At 40.7% G+C, this 22,542-nt stretch overlaps 1 protein-coding gene across 5 annotated transcripts in view; it reads right to left on the bottom strand.

The window, feature by feature from the left end:
- Positions 1–22,542, bottom strand: part of Fgf14 (fibroblast growth factor 14) — a 530,980-nt gene that overhangs the window by 448,836 nt on the left and 59,602 nt on the right. The window contains exon 1 of one of the 5 annotated variants that reach the window (XM_070002664.1): positions 14,178–14,197. The exons of the other annotated variants lie outside the window; for them this stretch is intronic. The gene's annotated coding sequence lies outside the window, so the exon portion shown is untranslated. Of the gene's footprint in view, positions 1–14,177; positions 14,198–22,542 lie in introns of those variants that run through there. 5 annotated transcript variants of the gene reach the window in all.

Below are 22,542 nucleotides of genomic sequence, written 5' to 3'. Positions count from 1 at the left end.
AATGGGACACCAGAAATAGCAACTTTGCTAAGTACATAACAGCAGACGTACTTGACACTTGGTTAATGGGATCTGAGGAAAGTAAACACACACCCACACAAATGCACACATGCACATGATCCCCATGTAACCCCTTGCACAGCCATGAGCCAACACTTCCCACTCTTTCAAGTAGAGCGATGAGCCCATCAACGCACTCCCTCTGATTACACAAGCTTGCTGCACTGCACCAAACACCATACTCAGCATGCCTGGAAAAGCTAGCACACTTCCCTGTAGTGTAAGGCAGGAGGGGGGGAGGGGGGAGGGGGGAGCCTTGGAACTCTTCCAAACCTGGATTGTGTTATCAACTAGGTAACGGTATTCGATTAGCCACCCCTGGGAAAGGCTGCTTCAGAGCCCACTCTGCAGTACCGAGTGAGCAGAGGGGGTTCTGCCTAAATCCTGCCAGGAAAGAGTCAAAGGGACAAAAGAGAGGAAGAGAGTTGCATTTTCTTCATATAGACAATGTCTCTTACACAAAAGGACCCATGCAGCTTGGGCACAAAGCAAGAAGTCAGGAGAAAGTAAACTCAGTAACAGACTGCAGAAATCCCACCAGCTCTGAAATGCTCAGTAAACTAGAAGACTAAAAAGTAGTAGTGTCTGTTACAAAACTGCCAGGGACAGCAGTTACATATTCATCCACACCTTGAGTGAATAAAGGAATCACAATACAGAACAATTCCACAAATACCAATCTTAGAGCAATGTATTCTCCTTGGTGGGGGGGGGGAGGGGGAGGGGGAGGAGATGGCTCTTTGGTTTGCTTTGCTCTCTCCTCTGTGAATCTCCTACCTGCCTTTAGTCTAGTCTTGGCCTCTCAACTATTTTTGAAGTAGTAGAATTTGAACCTGGTAAATTCTAGAAGAATTTATGGTTATAGCTCGTGTCTCCGTGACCTTAAATTTTTCAACTGTGCACAGATACCTCTCACAAGAAGTATATGGCTATGTGCTATGGCTTCACCAAACCAAGATTGTTTTGGTTTTCTGGTCCTATAAAATGAAGCCGTTTGCTTCCTTAGGGCCCCATGACTCAAACATCATTGTCCCTTTCAATACTGTGGTTTTGAGTCTGGATAGACCACAACCAAACTCTCATTCTAACCCCAGGGGAAGAAAGGAAAAATGAATGATAGAGTTGTTCTTCCTCTGTTTAATATTGGTTAAAGTTTCTCTCTCTCTCTCTCTCTGTCTCTCTCTCTGTCTCTCTCTCTCTCTTTCTCTCTCTCTCTTTCTCTCTCTTTTCCTCCTTCTCTTTCTCTCTCTCTCTTTCATGCACCTGAACACACATGCACACATACACATACACACCTTTTCCCTTCTCATGTAGAATCCTTTCCCTTTTCTGTTTCCATTATGTGAATTACTATTTAAGGTGAGAGTCTCGACAGACAGAACCTGTCTCTTGAAATGTAGAAGTGACCTTGAGAAGGAAGAGAAATGAATGGAGCTGATAAATATTAAAGAGATAGAGAATTTACTCTGAATTAAAATGGAGTTGTTTCTCTTTGAGTACCATATCAGCTTTCATATGTATCTTGGTTGTATCTGTCTGCAAGAATTGGTGCCTAAAAATGGACTTTAAAAAAAATGGCTTCCTAGGCCAGGAGATAGAGAAAGGCAGAAAATAAAACTTCTCCTTCTCTATGTGTGTGCTTCACTACCAGAAAAGGCTCGCTCTGTTTAGCAGAATGAAGTAATGGCCATGTCCACAACAGGAAGCCTGACCTCCACCAGATCTTGAAGCCCTGGTCTGGGGACTGAATCTGTCATCTGGAGACAAATTCCAGAGCAGATTGCTCACCCTTGGGAGGAGGAAGCGACTGCCAGGGTCCCTTCTTCAGGAGCTGAGAGCTGCATGGAGGGCCTGATCTAATTCCAGCCTGTGTCCTTCTGGGATGCCAGCCCTGCCTTGATTACTATGACCAGCTGCGTCCCATATGGCTCACCTCCCTTCACATTCACACGCTTGTGTACACACACACACACACACACACACACACACACACACACACACACAAGCTCCCGTGCCCTTCCTGGGGTAAGCTTTTCGAATCCAACCTCCATCACTGTTCTTCTATCTGTTATATTTCATGTGGTCCAAAGGAAGGGGTTATTTCTCTGGGGTGGGGAGAAGATGCATGGGGGGCCAACACGCTCCTGGAGAGACAACTGACATGTCCTTCTCTATGAAGGTCACAAACAGATCACACTGTGGGAGGAGTTTCTCCTGCCCTGCTTTCTGGGCTCCAGAGAGTTGAGCTCTGTGATCTACTGAGCGCAGCTATGCCGTTTCTGTGTGAAGTCTTTAAAGCAACACGAGGTTTTGTCAATGAGGAAGGAGGAGGCAGGGAGGCTCTCGTGCAAACCGACAGGCCTCTGCTGGCAAGTGGCCCTGCTTCTCACAGCTAAGTCTGGCCGATTTTAAAGTCACCTCAACATTTGGGACAGGTTAGTGATGTGGAAAAATACTAAACACTTCAGAAGAGCTGTCAAGCTACCCAGGACCAGAAACTGAGCTGTAGAAAGGAAGGGGAGAATGAAAATAAGCAGAAGAGATTGTGGGTGAGGCAAAGTGAAGAGTTTTAGGAAAAGAATGTTAGGCGTAAAACAAGGGGTCTAAAAAGACAAAGCTCTCCAGTCTTTCTAAGTGCCTGGGATCAAATGTAAGGAATCAACAGGTTGTTTCCTGCCCTGAATATGTCTTAGTAGTACAGAAGACAGCTGGGTAGTGGTGGCTCATGTCCGTATAATGACAGCTACTCAGGAGGCTGAGATCTGAGGATTGTGGTTCGAAGCCAGCTTGGGCAGACCAATCCTGAGCAACTGTCACCTCCATATAAGCACCCAAAGAGGTCGAAGCAGAAGTGTGGCTATCGTGGGGCAGCTTCGACCTTGAGTGGAAAAGCCAAGCAAGAGCATGAAGCCCTGAGTTCAACCCCTAGTACCACACACGTTTGCACATACACGCATGCGCGCGCGCGCGCACACACACACACACACACACACACACACACATAATAGAAAATGATATATTACTTTTACATAACAAAGCACAACAATAATCAGGAAAGTGCTAAAAATTCTCTCAAAAATTATTGAGGCAAACCAAAAGGAATGCAATACTTACCTACTCTTAGATATCCTGTATTTTTATATTGGATTATTAACTCTTTAGAATTTGTCCTTTCCAATTTACAGATTTACAACACTTGAATTTGGGAACCAAGTGACCTGCACGCTGAATTTGGTATGGTTCATGCCTTAACTTTCACCTCATCTGCTAAGAACAGAATTCCATCCTCTCTGAGCTTGTCCCTGACTGTTCTCTCTTCTGTCCCTGTTAAGTGACATAGAGAGCAACAAGTAGAAACACATTCCTTTAAATGAATGTGTTTCATAGGAGAGAATTTATGTCAGCATCTCCATCAGGACAATATGCATACTTTGCTTTCAAAATTGTTCATCAGATTAGTCTCATTGTGTCCTCACAACAGACTCCAAACGCCCAGACTCGTCACTGCTTTACCAATGGGGAAATCAAGCATTACCCAATGTCACTCAAAACTTGTTACCTCAAAGAATGGATGAGGGCTGACACTTGGACAAATGGCTTTAAATCTCTCTATTCTAAGATATATCAAATCCACCAGAAGTTCTGTTCCCTGCAATATTCCCTGGTAGCAAGCATTGTGTCATCACACAATCAATCCAGATCTCTTAGCAATGGAGAGATGATGTGAATAGAGAGATTCACTCCCTGACATGAATGGTTATTTAGAGGGGAAGTGTGTTGTTATGGGGTGTGGGGGGTAAGAGGTTTGAGAGTTTCCTAGGCGAAATGCTCTCGTAGATGCTTCTCTATCAGTCATGTCCTGAGAAATATGTAGCAAACCAAGAGACGACCCCTGACATCCAAGCGCTGGTCCTCAGCATGTCCTTTAGGTGCAGAACTATGCCCCCCCCATACACACACACATACCCAGAAGTGGCTCAGAGGCTGTGTGAAGGCCAGAGGGGTGGAGAGGAGACAAAACTCAGACAAATGAGGGCAGCCTCCTTCCCCACCAGGATTCCCTCAGGCCAGTCTGCCCTTCCTGGGACTCTACCACAGGAGTCAACCCAGTTCAAGGATAGCGCAGCACCTTCAGAGACTTTCAGTCCTCTAAGGACTAAGGGCCTGGCACAGTTCACATTCCCCTGTCCACCAACCATCTGTCCACCAATGAGTTAAATCTCACCTTGGAAGGGAGCCCTATGTCTTGAGGATGGCACACTGCATAATCTACCATGTCCAGCCTGGAAGAGCTCACGGGCAAGAGAGACAGGACTACTTGGAGTTCACTTACAAGTGGGGGCCTAGGCTCATTGTGAATTTCAGCCAACGTGAGATTCAACTTCACTTTCAATTCTTTCTCTCAACCAAAGAACTCCAAATCTGTCAGTCTTCAGAGGTAACATCTGAACTCAATCTTGAAAGACAAGCAGGAACGTATCATCAGAGCTGGGGAGAGGACATTTCAATCGCAAGAAAAGTATCTGGGAGGGGATATTATTGCTCCTGAAAGGAGTGATTTCTCAGGAAATGGTAAGTAGGTTAACACTGAAGCTGCAATTCATGATCCAAGCAAGAGACTCCGAGAGGATCGGCAAAGTTCTCTCAGAAATACACTAGTTATATCTTGGAGGGGAAGAACTAGTTCTGAACTGAGCTATTCAAATTATTGATTTAGTAGATATTTAAATGAATAATAGTGACATCAAAAATGTCTATTTCTATGCCTAGCTAAAAGGCAAATAACATTTTCTTGTAAAAATATATACTCATGCAGGGCATACCTGTAATCCCAGCATTCAGGAGAGGGAAGCAGAATTGAAACTTTGAAACCAACTTAGAATAACATAGAATTCTGTCTCAATTAATAAATAAACTAATTGAATTAAAATAAAAGAGACATTCACCAACATTTTTCAGGTTAGGCTCTACAGAAAATCATTCATAGTCATCAGCCTGAAAGATTCTTTCAATAATCCAAGTGCAAGAAAAACAGTAGCACCTGAACAGTTTCATAACACCTAACAAAATACCTCATGGCTACTCAATATAGAAAAATGAGATAAGGCTAAAAGGGCAATAAAGCAAATAAATAATAAATAAAGCAAAGTTCTCAAAAAAAATACCAAGCCCATTATTCATCCGTGAGACAGAAAATGCAGCGATTATAGGACAAACCTACCAGATAGAAGTAGGATGACCCAGTCAACAGACAAACTACAAAATGTCTACTCAAAAGGTTCCACTAAGAACTCCACGAACCCATGAAGAAATGTCTCCTGTTCTAAGAGGTCAGTTAGAAAGGAAGAGAAAGAAATTCCTTTCGCTGCTTGTATAAAAACAGAAAATCTATCTTGGACCTAAGTCAATTAGCAAAACACTATGATTTGCCTGATACAGTCGCTTCACAATTAGAAGCCATGACTGAAGCATACACTGTACTCAGCTGGAACTCTTTCCACCAATGCACAGCCCCAGATATTCAATATATGCACAAGAAAAGCGTCACAGCTCACATGTAAACTTTTGAACTGGATTGTCCACTTGTCCCAATCTGAAACCACCAGGGCCACGTGTCTTCAGAGAACAGGTTACTTTGACCAACCCAACATATATGGTGTCTACATTTGCCAGAGACTGTGCCAGTCACAAGGATTTGATAATTCCTCACAAACCATCCCTGCCCTCAGAGAGCTGCCAGAGGGATTGTATTACCATAGCAATTCACAAAGCAAGTATTCATAGTAAGCACGCAAGAAGTACTCAGACATGCAAATAAATAATGCCAAACAGTTTTTCCTTGTTTACAAGAGCTGCTGATGTTGTTTTAAAAGTTGATGGCCGCCCACAGAAAATAATCCTCTCTTATGTATCAGTTCTTAGAAATTTCCTCCCAGGCTTGGAAAGCAAGTACTTGCTCACACTGTCCCCGTGAGTGGATATTATAGTAAATACAGTGTTGATTGATTTAGTTCTATTAGCTTTAACCACAAAGTTAAATATACAGAGGATATATATAAACGTGCTTGCATATTAGATATAATATGCTTGCATAATATACATATAAATATATGACAAATATACGCATAACATATATATATACATGCAAACATATGTATACATATAAAATATGCACACATATATACACATACATGTTAGTATGTGTGTATGTATATGTTAGTATATATTAGTAAGGTTAGTAAAAGTTAATATGAATGTATACATATACACATGTATATATTGCACAAATATTAGATATTAGATAGATATGATTTGTCTAATAAATACACATGCATAGATTGTACAAATATGAGATGTTTTATACACATTTTCTCTAATACATAGGTCAAAGAAATAATTGGTAGAGAGGAAATATTATAAAACCCATTATTGACTCTGTTTGCCAAAAGAATTTTTTCAAGAAGCAACACACATTGCTCAAAGAGCCCGTCTGACTTGTAGGGGCCTAAGAACTGCTCCAAGCCTACACCTTGACTGAGCAGAGGACTTGATCTCTCTGTTGAAATCCCACCTGACTTTCAAAAGCCAGTGCTCCCACGAATGTGGCCCTGAAAGTCCTGTATGCAGCTCCCTGGCCTCCACCACACTTTCTCACGCTGCTTTCACTCCGCTGAGTTCCCCCAGGGCCAACATTGGGAAACACTGGCCTCCAGGCTCCCAAGACTCAGGATAGCAGGTGAAACTCTACCACTGGAGAAAGGGACCTCAGAGACATGTGTCTTTTCTTGAACCCATGGAAAATGTATTTTCTTGTGAGCTATGTGATAATCCCTCTTCAAATCATTGAAGATCCCGGCATACTGCAAAAACTGACTTGGAAACTTCTGCTCCAGATTCCTTCACCCCTGTAATACCTTACCTTGGGTCCTGTGCATTTTGGGGACAGCCTCAGGCCCAAGGTAGACTAGGGAAGACTTCAAACGCAACAAGGCAGTGAGATAGGTTTAGTGACCTTGTACTACCCTTTTCCTACCTATCAAGCAAATTACTCCTGACATGATGTCCCAGGATATGGTTTAAAGCCCTGCTGTCTATTTTACTAGACATTGTCATGAATATACCAGCCTGTGCAACTGGCAAATAACTATTTGGGCACATCATAAACAACCCAGGCTACAGTTCATGTTCAGAAAAGAATAAAACAAAGCAGGTGCTTTATGCATCTACTTAGTGAAAATAGACCTTGCAAGGACTCAAACTCAAAAGTTACCACAGAGAAATCCATATTGAAGTCAGAGGCCTGTGGCAGGCCAGAGATTAGAAGAAGGCTAAGTGTACAATTTACCTTTCTTTCTTTCTTTTTTTTTTTTTTTGGGGGGGGGGTCCGGTCGTGGGACCTGAACTCTGGGCCTGGGCGCTGTCCCTCAGCTCTTCAGCTCAAGGCTAGCACTCTACCACTTGAGCCATAGCGCCATTTCCGGCTTTTTTCTTATGTGGTGCTGAGGAATCGAACCCAGGGCCTTGAGCATGCAAGGCAAGTGCTCTACCACTGAGCCACCTTCCCAGCCCCCAGCAATTTACCTTTCTTAAATCCCACATTCCTGACACATTAGCTGCGTGGTTTCGTGACATACTGTTGTCACATGAAAACTGGGTGGTAGGTCAAAGCAATGCTTAAAAATGTAAAGTTTGTAAATGATGTGTTTCAGTCAGTAATTTCGAAGGTAGTATTTTATGTACATTTGCTCAGGTTCTGTCCTCACAGTGAAGGGGGACAAACAGGTCAAGGCTCCAGTATATAAAAGGTAATGTCTTGCCAAGCGTTGGTGGCTCACACCTGTAATCCTAGCTACTCAGGAGGCTGAGATCTGAGGATCGCAGTTCAAAGCCAGCCCGGGCAGGAAAATCTGTGAGAGTCTTAACTCCAATAAACCACTTAGAAAACCAGAAGTGCTTCTGTGGCACAAAGTGGTAGAGCGCTAGCCTTGACCTGAATTGCTGAGGGGCAGTGCCCAGGCCCAGAGTTCAAGCCCCATGACCTACAAAAAAAAAAAAAAAGTAATATCTTTTACACACAAATGCCATGTGTTATGTGTTCTATACAATGGATGAATTATTAGAAAACTGGCCTCCACTTAAAACCTCCACTTAAAAGGTTTATAATGCATGTAGAGATATAAAAAACTAATTCATCTATTCTTCACTTATTTGAAAATGTCTCATTCTTTCTTCTGGCCCTGCACCCTCTTTCTCTCTGTTATAAATGACATCATCTCGATATAAATGAATATACATTAAGTTGCACTAGTTTCTAAGCCTCTAGGGTTTTTCTCTCTTTACATACTTGTCAAACCATAGGAGCACACAGGTGGCACACAGGAAGTCTGAGAGTTGTAAACTACTCCTATCCTGGGCAGGACTAGGCATTCTCTTCTCTGCTGGGTAAACAGTGTCCCAGTCATCTACCAAACAAGACCACTGGCCCGCCCAGCCTTCTGCCCAAGGCTGGCCTTCCTTGGCTCTCCCCACCCCTGCCTTGGTAGTGGCCAGATCCAAATTCATTTGATCAAGTGGAAAACCATTGCTTGGTTTCCAAATTCATTTGATCAAGTGGAAAACCATTGCTTGGTTTCCGCCAGCAACTTCTGATAAATTCCTCTATCTGCAGCGTCTGCACTCAACACAGGTAACTCCTCCTCTCCCACAATCTAGCCTCCTACAACACTTGAAAGACCACAAACCATTTCAACACAAAAAAACTAACACTACTGTGTACCTAGGCCCTCATCCTGGCTACTTGGAAATCAACATTGGATCCAACCAGGCTTGATTTTCAATTGCACAAATGTGTCTCCATTATTTTCCCAAGTGCCTATAGTTTTTAAAAATGTGAATGCATGTGGCACTTTCAGTATATGAAGGAAGCTAAAAATTCCAGTAATTCAAGACTCTCTCAGAAACCTGGAAGGCTGATATTGACCCTCTCACTTCCTGGGGTATTTAGGATGCAGCGGTGGGGAAGACTTGAACCACTGAAAGGTCTGAGAATTCTTCTTGGACTCTGTGCAAAAAGGAAGCTCCTCAGGCATTGTGAACTGTCCATAACAGGGGATCCCAACCCTAATCCTCAGCTTCAGGATGCCCCATGACACCCACACTAGGGGCCCAGATGAATTGGTTTACTAGGTCTCCACAGCCAAGTACTGAACGGCTCAAAAAAGTTTATTGTCTCACAGCATCGCAGTCTGAGATAAAAGAGTTGGCAGAATTGAAAGTAGAAGTGTGATTCAAGTGGTAGAACACTAGCCTTGATCAAGAAATCCTTGAGTATGAGGCTCTTAGTCCAAGCCAAAGATCAATGCATACACACACACACACACACACACACACACACACACACACACACACACACACACACACACACACTTGACAGGATTGATTCCTTCTGAGGACTGAGGAAGCATCTGAGCATCTGGCCTGTACCTTTTCCTAGCTACTGGTAGGTTACTACCAATGGCTGCATCCTTTGGCTAGTAGAAGCACTGCCTAATCTTTGCCTCTGTCTCCATGTAGAAGGTGGTGGTGGTGGTGGTGGTGGTGGTGGTGGTGGTGGTGGTGGTGCGTGTGTGTGTGTGTGTGTGTGTGTGTGTGCATGCATAAGCATGCATACATGCTCATGTGCATGTATGTCCAATTTTCACTTTGTGTAATGATCATCACATCAGATTACAGTCCACCTTACTCCAGTATGACTCTATCGTAACTAAGGACAACAACCTAATTTCCAAATGGTCATATTCTGCCACTGGGAATTCGGACTTCAACATATAAATTCTAAGGAGACACAATTCAATCCATAACCCTGGACTGACAGCAACAGCTACCTGCAGATGACCCAAGACAGGCCTGGCACCCAAACATGTGTGAATCAATGAATTCATAAATGTGTAATCCTTCTGGGTGCCAATGGGAAGTATCTAGTTTGGGGTGCTGTGGTTTTCATGATCACTCTCCAGCATGGAACACTATTGCATAGAGAAGCCGATGGGAAAGCTTTTTGGGTGCTTGAGATTGAGGCACTCCTCACGGGCTGAACTCCCGATCACAGCACAAGGCTTCTGATCTGATTTGGAACACTATAAATAGCACTTAGTCTTACCCTTCAAAATGTCACATGTACTTTTAAAAGGAAATTTTTGTGTCATATAACAGTTCCTGAGTAATTCAGTTTGTAGGAAAGGAGAGCCAGAGAACTAACTATATTATAATTGATTACACATGCAAATGGTAGGCTAAATTTGGCTGCACAATTACATGTCTAATCATAGTTGGCAAAGGTTGGAAAGTGCATGCTCAGGCTGAGAAGCACACGCCCTCTCTGAGTGGGTGCTCAGACGCCATCCGGAGCTCTGCAAACAACAGGGCCTTGCTTGGCCACACCACTCACTTCCGTTGGACTCGGCCCCCATTCCACACAGCACAGACATGCACAAAAGGCAGCTCCACAGTAAGGGTAACTGGGAACACTAGAGACCACAAGGACCATGAAGCCAAGGACTATAATGACCCAGGTGTCATTGCTGTGAGCCACATGAGGTATAAGGGAAGAGGAGAGGTCCATGCTACTGAAAGCCAAGGGAGCTCAGGAAAGTCCTGAACACACAGTTGCTTTTTGAGTTCTCAAGTCAAGTGACAGGTTGCCCGTTCTTTTCAGTCTACTCAGAAACAACAAGCTCTTGGCTGATCCGAGAGGACACAAGGCAGAGGTCACTAGCTAAAGACAGTGAATGATACGCAGATGGTGACACACAGATACAGGTGTGCATTACATACAGATAGAGACATTGATGTAGGTAGGCATACATAGGCCAAGTGTTCTATGCACATGTATGTATACATACATGCCTCTGTGTGTCAATCTACATATATTGAATAACAAAACCACTTTGCTGATTCTTCCAACTTGCCACTAAATTATTATGATGTGAAGCATATTATTGGGGTTGTTTTTGAAAATAACTGATGATGTCTATCTGTGAGTACAGTGGTCTAGGAGAGAATTAGATGTGCTTGGTTTGAGTCCCAGTCCTGCCATTAAGATAAAATCAAAGGGGTGGTTTCCACCATTCAAAGTATGAACATAAACTAAGAGATTATGTGAAAGCATCCTTTAAACAATCAAAGATAAAGGACACTTGGAGACTCACAGACCCACAAAGGTAACAAATGCAAGGTAGAAGTATCAGGCCACCTGTGTTGATTCCAATGGAGACAGGATTGACTCCTCCTTGCTCCACAGACAGCCTAGGAGCACAACTCACACGCACACAGCGGGCGCTGCTCAGGAATGGCCTAGAATGGTCCTACAGAAAATGTTGAGTAAACCAAGTTTCTCTTCTAGTTCCACATGTGGTCTGCCATGCCCATTTCCTCTTTGGTGGTTACTTGGTATCTTGCACAACTTAAAGAAAAGGGATCTGGGCTGCTTGTTCACAATTAGAGGCTGAAGACACAAAGTGGTTAGTACTGCCATGAGCAAGAGCTCTTTGAATGGAAATCTGCAAGGATGAGACAGGGAGCAAAAAGAGATGCATCTCACCAGCATATTCAGTGCCCCACACCTGTACCACCACACCCCTTAAAATGGGCTTAAGGATGGTTCATTCGAGGCTCAAATCTCGAAACGCACAATATGATGAAGGGTTGGTGACTCTCTCTGAGCACTTTAAAAGGCTGGATTTAATTTCCTATTTATCTGTTCCTTCCCCATGGAAACCAGACCTAATTCTACATCATAGAGACTCCCCTGTAGGACTCAATATGGCCGGACTCTATAAAACAGCCTTTCTAGAATAGGTGTCCATTTATAACCTTGTTGTTGGAATAGTTTAAATACAGAGAAACTTTAAGCCATTCAACACTGTTAGAATTTTGAAAAAGGGAACATTGGTCAAGATGCATTGTACTCAGAAACTGATGTCGAAAACCCTTTGTACAACTACTTAATAATAATAATAATAGTAATAATAATAATGGAAAACTCATAAAAAAGAATATATGATTCCTACAAGACATGCATGTTGTACGGATAACTGCACCAACCTGTAAGTCATGAGGCCAAATTATATGTTTTTCTTTTTGTTGCAGGGGATGACAGATTTTAATTCTAAAAAATGACTAACTGTAAATCTACAAGTCTAATACTCCTTGATTCACTATGAATAAGTAAGTTAAGCATACAGATAACCTGGCAGGAAGATAGATAGATAAATGACAGATACATACATACAAATAGGATAAATACATACATACATAGACATGTAGCGAGATATATGAGACAAAATAAGAAAGCTAAAATTCAAGTTCTATGTATTATATTAATTTCCATATTTATATGTCAATTTTTTATAAACGTGGAGTTACCTTATAATTTAGTAGATGGAGTCACTTATAATTATCCACTTCTAAAGAATTATGGTGCAAAGAATATGTAACAGTACAACTATACATAACATGTTCAATGAATTTGAACTGTAATACCTCTCAAGGTTATTATAAGATAAACTTTTTACTTATTAATCTTCACTAGCTTACAGAAATCTTTGATAAATTCTTATGTTTGGTTTGTCTATACCTTTTTAAAGTGTATGCATAAATGAGACATAATTATAGGTGGAGGTGATTGTCAAAAGATGCTTACATTTCCCTTAATTTGCATTCACTTGCATACAACCCCATATGTGTTAACCTGTACATTTATAAATTAATTCTAGCTTCTACATATCACAGAACACGTGCATCCTTTGTCTCTCCGTGCCTGACTTCCTTCACTTGACATATTCATGCATTTCTTTGCACAGGATGCAATATCATTCTTTCTAATGGATGGGTAAAATTCCATTGTGTATATATACCACATTTTCTTGAACCATTCATCTACTGAGGGACATCTGAGCTGATTCCATACCTTGATTATAACATATAGTACAGAAGTGTGAAGCAGCTTTACTGTATCTTGTTAACTTTTGGATAAATGCCCAAGAGTGGTATTGCTGGATAGTAGGCTTGGGGTCAAGGTCTAGGGGGAGGGGTAGACAAATGAGGAGAGAAAGCAGAGAAGGCAGCCATAATAGTCAATGAATATCCTATGAAATCAAGAAAATTGAGAGGAGCGGTGTGCTGGAAGTATGGGGGAGAATGATAAAAGGACTGACATTTTCCCTGATATGTGGATGTTAGATTCAAAGTGCAAGGAGATAGGACAAAGAAAACAGTACTCAAGAAACATAGGACCTCTACTTAATTTGTCATATCATTTCTAAATGACTCCATGTTCTAGACCACATATATATGGTATATATATATATATACATATATATACATATATATACATATATATACATATATATACATATACATATACATATGCATATCTGAGGGAAGCTAGGAGGAGGGCACAGAAGAATCAGAGGGAAACGGGAAAATACACAGCGGAGGGGCCCATCAGCTGCACTGGACACTGATGAAAATGAATTAAGCAACTCAAGGGCAGTGATGGGAGGGAGGGAATGGGAGGAAAAGAGGGAACAGATTACACTAAGCAAAAGGAAAGAAATGTACAAATCACCTGATTTGGAAAAAATAGTTGTATTGTCAAAGCTGATAGAACTCACAACTTTAGGCCGTGATAATGACAATTTGCCTTGTGAAGGTTAACATGTGTTTGTGACTTTAATACTGTGAAATGTATGTAATCACAATCTCAACAAAAATATATTTTTTAAAAAATGACTGACATGGATCAAGATGCATTGTACTTATAAACTATTTTGTTGAATGGTAATACCTTTGTAAAACCACTTATAAAGATAACAAAAACATAATTTTTAAATGTTCTTACAATTCAGTTATTTGGCCTTAATATGCTTTCTAAACTTTGACCAGACATTCAAATACAATAAAGTTCAATTCTGCATCTGACTGATAACTATTAGCATTGAATTTATAGTGATTTTCAAATTCTCAGTCGTTTGGGATGCTCTAACTAATAAAGATACGAAGTTCATACTAATTAATAGGTTAAGATTAATTTCCATAACCAGGCCCAACAATCTCACATTTTGTTGTCAAACCCAAAATTCCACAAGGCCTTTCTTTCCATTCTTCCACCGCAGACTGTACTAGGAAACAGCCCCAATGTCTTCAGGCAGAGCCCAGGGTCCCCGACCCAGACAGGAGCCAATTGAGCCTAGAAGACAAGCACGAAAACACTAGAACACAGAAAAGATGGCTCCAAGCATTCACTGAAATAGAAAACGAATGGTCTAGAGACATGCCTTCCAGGAAGAGCCGAAGTAGCATTTTACTAAACACACTGACATAATGCTTTCTGAATGTCACACCGAGAAGTGCACAGTATCACCATGAACTCTTCAACAGTAAACTCAGCCGCTTAATACTTGCAATTTAGCAGCATTAGGTTTGACAGGACCCCGTAACTGCCCTGGTTTTAGTGGCTGGTATAGAGTCATAGGCATTTACTAAAGATAGAACAGTTCAGTGACTACTGTTTGGACATTGAAATGATCATAGTCCTACAATGCAATATCTAATACTTTATCTAAAATTTGTACTTGCTCCTATTTTTAAATCTAGTTTTGATTTGGTAACTCATATCCTGTAACCTGTGTCATTTTCTTTTAGTATCATCCACAAGTCTATAAAAATAATGTCAAACATAAAAGCCAACCTGGGACTTGGGTCATTTCAGAAGATGTAACAGTATATAGTCTCATCCTAAAGTGCATATAAACTATTCCTAAAACTCACATCATAACATGCTTTTGGATTCCACACATCTATTAAAGAGATATGCATCAACTTTCATGCTACCTGTCTCTATCTCTTCCGAGCTGATTAAATAAAAAAATCAAACTTTCATCATGTTCCACTAAGAACAACAACAAAAAGAGCTAGATTAATGAGATTGGCCCTTATCACGGCATTTTTTTAACTAGTGAGTAGCATGAAGTTGAAATCAAAACCAAAACGCTGTGGTTACTCTCTACATCATAAATTTGGTTAATACTGACTTGATTAAATTAACAATTTTTTTTCATTTTTTGTCCAAGTGTATAAGGTTAAGGAAGTTGCTGTGATGTCAATATGCAAATTATTATCATTACTCTCTCAGCATTTGACACATTCCAGTATATATACACACACATATATAGATATCTGTGTGTATGTATAAATATATACATATATATATATATATGAAAAATGATTCCACCTCAGTTTGAGACCATTTGAGCTTTACTGGTCACATAATACTTAACAATATGAGTCTCCAAATTAAATCAAAATATTAATTGCAACCAATTTATGAGAAAATTTTTTCTCTCCGGAAGCTGAGAGCTGAGAGCTGAAGCTAACCTGAACAGGAAAGTCTGTGAGACTCCTATTTTCAACTACCACCAAAAAGCTGGAAATAAAGGTGTGGCTCCAGTAATAGAGCATCTAGCCTGAGTGAAAAATCTAAGGGACATCACCCAATCACTGAGATCAAGAACCAGTAATGGTACATTCACAAAAAGTATATTTTCTACATACTTTATTAATCTACTCTTCCTCTGATTATTTTTCTTACTGATAAAGTAATTGAATGCTGGTACAAATTCCTTTTCATAATTTTCATGTGATTCATCTAGCAAATAACTGTATACAAAAGCCTGATTCACCATTCATTGACATTAAATTGCAAATGACAAAAAACCCTGAGTCAAATTGAAATGATATCAGTAATATAATAATCCTTATTAAATGTACCAAGAGTCTTGTCTTTTAAAACCCCTTTACTGGTTTCTTCGTAAATATAAACAGTAAGGTCTTACCATACTTCTTTCTATTATTTTAACATTTAAACCTTGAAAAAGATACACAATTTAGAATAACCAATATCTGATCGGGAAAGATTGGAACAAAGCTAACTCCTGGTAGCAATAATGCCAGACCTTTGGGGAATTGGAATTCCAAATCTGAGATTCATTTGTTCCCCTTTCACTTGTTATAGATTTAATCCAGATCAGTGGTTATTTCATTATGCTTCAAACTACTGTTTAACAGGATTTTACAACAGCTATATCTCCCATGAGTCTCCACAGGATCCCAGCAAGCATCATGAAGGAAGGTATGTGTGTGCATGTGCGTGCGTGTGTGCGTGCGTGTGTGTGTGTGTGTGTGTGTGTGTGTGTGTGTGTGTGTGTTGCTATCTATTTGACATCCAAATGTGGAGCATGTGCACATGTTTGGAGAACTGCCATCCACTCTCTTGTCTGATGTGAAAAATAAGAGATGTGATCGTGTTTTCACAAGCACCAATAGTAACCATAACTATAACATTCAGGGTGCTGAATGGCACACTCTAAGCCTCAGCTAAGAGGAGAGGAAGAACTGCAATCTTCAAGAATGAGAAGGACCCTCTGTCTCATGCCCCATAAAACCACTAGTAAGTGTCTGCAAGTATTGAAGTTTATAGAGCTGGGTTTGGGTCAGAATGCCTGGGTTCAACTGTGCTCCAATATTTACTCCATATATCCACCTGGGTCAGCTATATAGACTCAACTTCTACATAAATTTCTTATATAAACTCTGTATTTACATCTGAAAATTGGACATTTATGGTCATTCAATAAATATGTATTCTTGATAAGCATTGTGTTCTGTGCTAGCATACAATGATGAATAACACTGAGAGTTCTTTCCTCTTGGAGCTTTCTTGCAAGTGGTCCTAGTGAGGTCAGAACAAAGGCATTGGCACCGTGGTCTGCTGAAACAGACAAGAGCCTTGATAAATGGTAGTTCATAGAATGATTGCTATTTCTCACACTGTATAAAATTATCACCAATCTTGTTTGACAGACGAGGAAACTGAGCTAATTGGGTCAAGTGTGTCTTTTCCATTCAGTTTTCTTTCTTTATTGAGGACAACGATTGCATGTTGGGGAAAGAAAATTGTCTTAACACCTTTAAATAATGATTTACTAAAACATCCTCTTTTCACTGTACCACATTTCTTGCTAACTATTAATTGGTATTTTTTTATTTCTGTTGATAATTTTAGAAAGGTTAAAAGGTGAATTTTTCAAATCTTTACTGTGATTCTCAATCCAATAGCACAGCATAATACAGTTGTAAGACTTTTTTTTAAATAAGTTTTTTATTGTGAAAATACTGTACAGAGGGGTTACAATTACATGAGCAAGGTAATGAGTACATTTCTTATCAAGCATTGTTGCCTCCTCCTTTGTTTTTTTCCCCTAAGACTTTTTAAAAGATCCTTGCAACAGCACAGAGAAAATGCTCACAGGAAATGAAAAGAACTCAATAAGAGATGACTCCCACAACATGTTACCAAACATTACCCCCAAGGAAACAAGAAAACAGAACCCCCAAAGGGAAGCTAAAGAGATTACATATTGCAAACCATTGCTGAAAGGAACAGAGCATCCAATCAGAAATCAGATCAAAGTCACCAACAGAAGAAGCTACATTTTTTTTAATGACTCCTCTTATTGTTGAAGGGAAACAATATCAAGAGTCCTCAAAATAGCATTCTGGGCCATCCAGAGTCACGTGATTCCCTTTGAGGACCATTTCCTCTCTGATCTTGTCTCCCACCTCCTTCTCTTGCTCAGCTCTCTCCCCTATTCTGTCCACCCATGTACCACCTGAGTGTATTTTCCAAATTACATCATGGGAACTCTATCAACTGCTTCAAGAAGCCTGCACGAATTTCACTATTTACTGTTAAATATTCAGCCTCATCTCAAATCCAGCACTGCTGGTGTACTTGTTCTCCTAAATCTACCAAGTTCTGTAGACTATGCTTATTTTTAGTCTGCTTCTTATTGCCTACCCCAAATTAAATATAAGCCCAAAGAAAGTATCATTTTTTGTTTCTATCCCTCCATTCATTTATATATCCTGAATGTACATAAATAGTCATTGCTATTAAAATTTTTATCCAATAAACTTTAAATGCCGACTGATATTTTTTGGCAAATGCTACAATGGACATAGGTGATGTTTAAAAGCAAAACAAAACTGACATTGTTAACAGAAAGAAAGAACTTGCAGAGTCTGTGCTTTATGTGATTGAAATGTAAGATGAATCACTAGCGTTGCAAACATTATTCCAGTTTTAAAGCCTAATCTCAAATGATAACTAACTACAGACAGAAGAAACCAAGAAACAATCAAAATATCAAATGCAGCAACTAGAGGAAAGAAATTTTTCCACTGAGATACAGCAGCCACATGTTCTCCTTATCACTGAAGAAGGAAACAAGTGTGTGCCCATTCTGATGTTGGTTATTAAATGGGATTTTTGTAGGGTTCAGAAAATGGGGAGAAGAATGGAAGGGGTGATGTTGATCAAGATGCATAGCCCTCACAAACTGAAATGTGTACTCAAAATCCCTGTGGACAACTACTTAAAGAACATATGAAAAATCTTTTTAAATTAAATAAATGAATAAGGTTAAAGTAACAGGAAAAAGGTTCACATGTAAAATAGTTCAAAATAGTTCAAAATGATTACAATGTACTTTAATATCGGACATTATGCCTCAAGTCTGCACACATGTGAGGAAACTAACTTTTTCAGAGTCCTGGAGTAGAATGGAAAAGAAAGCCCACAAAGATTGAAATCTATAGGCTACACATCGGTAGAATACAAATGGTGGAAAAGTTCAAGAAACCCTAGTTAGTCCCCCTTGGAGATGGGCTCACATTAAAATAAAACAAGAGTTGGATGTAGCCCAAAACAAACACAGCAAAAATCCAACCTCTCAGATGAAAAGGCTTGCACAGATAACCAGCTTTGTGGGTTCTTTGCTCACATTTCATCTGTGTTTCTACACCTTCATCAAAATAAAAGCTCAAAATGCCAGAGAATAACATGCCATGCCTCGCAATAGCTCCAGAGTGCCAAAGATGCACAGAACATTTAATTACCTGCATCTTTACTTTCATTACCAGGGATGTTCACAGAAAGTCATAGGATAATGCCTCATGTTTGGTTACTTGGTTAGAACACAGAGGAGAAGGAGAATCACACAACAGTATGCAACCACTCAACAGTTAGCACAGGTAAGAATAGTTATCATCCATAATATCAGCATGCAGCATTTCCTAACAGATGCTTTCAATTCCAAATGGATCTCTTAATTCATATCCGTGAAGTTGGCCTGGGAGTCAACCCCCTCATGTGCTCCTTTTGTCTGGTAGATGATAAATATTCTGTTATCCTGAAAACATAAGGGATCAAGAGCAGGCTCATTTATAGAAAAAAATATATATATATATATAAACAGAAAGCAATGTAATGGGGATTAAGAGGATCAACCATCAACTGAGAACAAATGGTAGGCTGCCATCTGAGGGTCGGTTACCCACTATAATCTGTGATTCCACTACTGTGGGAAGTGATAAACACAGGGAAGGTGAGTTCATGAGCCCGAGCTTTGTTATTTCAAATCCGGATCACAATTGTTTTCCTCTTCTCCATTCTGTTTTCTGGAATTAAAGGGAGAGTTGAGGTCCCAGAAATTAATTCTTCATAGGTAGCTATAAAATGTTGCCAGTGTCCTGGCTACAGTGGGTGAGCTGTGTCCTCCAGATAGGATGCTATGTCATCGTATTTCAAGGAAAACTGGCTATTTTTCTTCACCTCTTCTTGTCTCGATACCCTCTCTCATTCTCCTTCCTTGCCTGCCCACCCAAAAGTACCCTAGCACCTCAGTGTTTCCTCTCAACAGACTGTCACCAGGGAGGAGAGAGGGGAGCCAAGAGCAAGTCATAGAGATGGAGTAAATTTGATCAAAGAACATTATACGCATGTATATAAATATCACAATAAAACCCCCTTGTATAATCCATGTATGATAATATAAATTTTAAAAAATCTGTAGTGATGCTAATTGTTACAATCAAGGCACCAATCACAGGCTTCTTTCCTCGTTCAGTCATTGCATCAGAATATATCCTTGCTCCTCTACACTGTAAACGCATCCAAGCAAAGACTCTAACCATCCATGAAGCTCCCTCCCACTCCCGCCTTTTGAGTATTCAAACAACTGTTTGATGCATTATGGATGCTGAGACTCCTTAATATGGTACTGGAAGAAAGAGCAATCATATGAAGGAAGGAAGAGAGGAGGGAGGAATCCTTCTTTATTCCCACAAATAAAGAAAAAGAGTCCCTATCTATAAATACCTTGTGTAAATTGTAAATGTAACGCTGCTCCTATCCTAGGAGTTTGAAGAGCATTCCAATATCTGGTGTTTGTGGTGAAAGTGACAGCATCGTTTTTGGGAAGAACACTGAAGCCTGTCTGCTTCCCATAATCCTCCTGTTCAGCCATGCCACCCCCGTCTACCTAGAAACGATTGAGCCAGGCAAAGTCTACTTTCTAGTTCTAGGGAAGATCTGGTTTAGTTCCTCCTCCTTAGACTGTCAACCCATATCACCCTACACACTTGCTTCTTCAACCCTGCCAACTCCCAGAGTTCTTGTGTTGTGTCTCCAAGTTCACAGCCCTCAGTACAACTCCAGATGTGCTCAGCTTCTGTGCTGCTCACCTTCAGTTTTGCTAACAACTTTATAGCCGCCTACCTGGCTCTCTTCTGAAGGCTCCACTTCTTAGCCCATGAGTGAAGGCCACTGTTTTCCCCCAAATGATGGTACTGAACGCTAGGTTGGCATCCTTTTCATTCCTCTTTCCTGGACCACTGCCCCTTCATTCTCCAGTTCAACCCCAGCTGTTCAAATTCTGCCTGCAGGCAGTGGTCCTTATAGCGGGATGATGTTCTCAGTCACTCAAAATCCATCTTCAACCTGCCGCACATTGTGATCAGAGTTCTTTAACTTTTAGCTCTCCAAGAATAATTTGCGTTTCCGTTTCTGGTGGCATTTCAGCTCCGTGAAGCTTTCTTCCAGGGACCGCGTCCTCTGAGCTGTCTCAGCACTTCATGCCCCAGCAATAGCTTAGGATGCTGATTTACCCCCAAGGCCAAGCAGCCCTCTCTGTGTCCTCTGCCTCCTTGCCCCACCTCACTCCCTTACTCTTAACCCAGACCTGATTTACACACGGCTTCTTTTTGTCACCAGTCCTGTGGTCCTCATTCTACTCCTCCTTTCCCAAACTTGCACTATTATCTCACTATTATCTCTTTATTACACTCTCCCAGCAAAAGTGAACATTCCCCCTCCCCCAGCTACTTTGGGCATCTTGAAGCTGGCTTCAGCAGGAGGGTCATTCTCCTGAGCTCACATCCTCGTTGCTCTCTTCACCTCCTGATCACCAACTGACCCCACACTGGCCCTCGAGGCCGGCAGAGGTATGTTCTGCTATTCTAGCACTCTTCTGAAGGACAACTCTTTACTCTTGTTTCAGACCACCTCCTCCATCCACTCCCAAGATTTGGTTTTGCTTTTTTCAATAAGAACATAGAAGCCATTGGAAGACAGTGTCCCTAAGGTCATCTCCTCACCTACTGGTATCTGGGCTCCTACCCCCCCCCATATACACATACCTCCTTCCCATTATAACGACCAAATCTTCCACTTAGTACTCTGTATTTGACCCTCAACTACTTGAGCACATGGCTATAGCAATTCCCAACTTTCTCACATGCATCAAGTTTACTTCTTGTATATACCACTTACCTTCATACGCTGATACCACAGATCTTTAAAAATGATCCCACACATTGCTGATACAGGATGAAACTTTTGCCACCAGGCTGTCCACTCACCTTCTCCTTCTCTGCTCCCAGTTCTAATAAGCAATCGACTATAAGGTTTCAGTCACACTCCTCCTCAATTTCAGTTATGTCTCTGCTTATGTCCTTGCTCCGATGTGATCTTCTTGTCAAGGCCGTGGCTTTTTCCTCGTCACTCCTTGCTCCATGTTCTGCTTTGTTATTCTTTAAAGCCCAATATGAAACTGTGACATTCTGTGCAATTCACTTGCTGTCACCCCTGTAATCTCAACAGTTCTGTGAGCTCAGAATCACTTTTAGTTTACCTTGTGCTATTTTAATAGCATCTAAAATGATAATTGGCCAGCAAATAGGTGGGGAAGGAATAAATGAATGTATGTGTGAGAATGATAGCCTGGTGCTTTACTCACAACAAAGCTTTGGAATCTGACAATGCTCCATGTGAATAGTAACTTTAAGTGCTTTGGATGTGTCATGGAATGTGTATAATGAGCCATGCCACAGAATGATTAAAGTTATTAAACAAAATTCTATGGGTAAAGAGAATTCTTGAAAACATAAGAAACAACTAAAGAACAAATGGCCACTGTTACATTACCCAAGGTCAAAATATACAAAGCCGTTTCCAAGAGTACATCCCAAGTGACTCCATTTTCTAATATTTTAATATCCCAAAGCCCCAACAGACATACTTCT

This window comes from Dipodomys merriami, unplaced genomic scaffold (genome assembly GCF_024711535.1).
Source record: "Dipodomys merriami isolate MVZ:Mamm:240054 unplaced genomic scaffold, mDipMer1.0.p SCAF_6, whole genome shotgun sequence".
NCBI classification, from domain to species: Eukaryota; Metazoa; Chordata; class Mammalia; order Rodentia; family Heteromyidae; genus Dipodomys; species Dipodomys merriami.
Note: the sequence above shows the minus strand (reverse complement) of the source record. Positions and strands in the feature narration are given on the sequence as shown.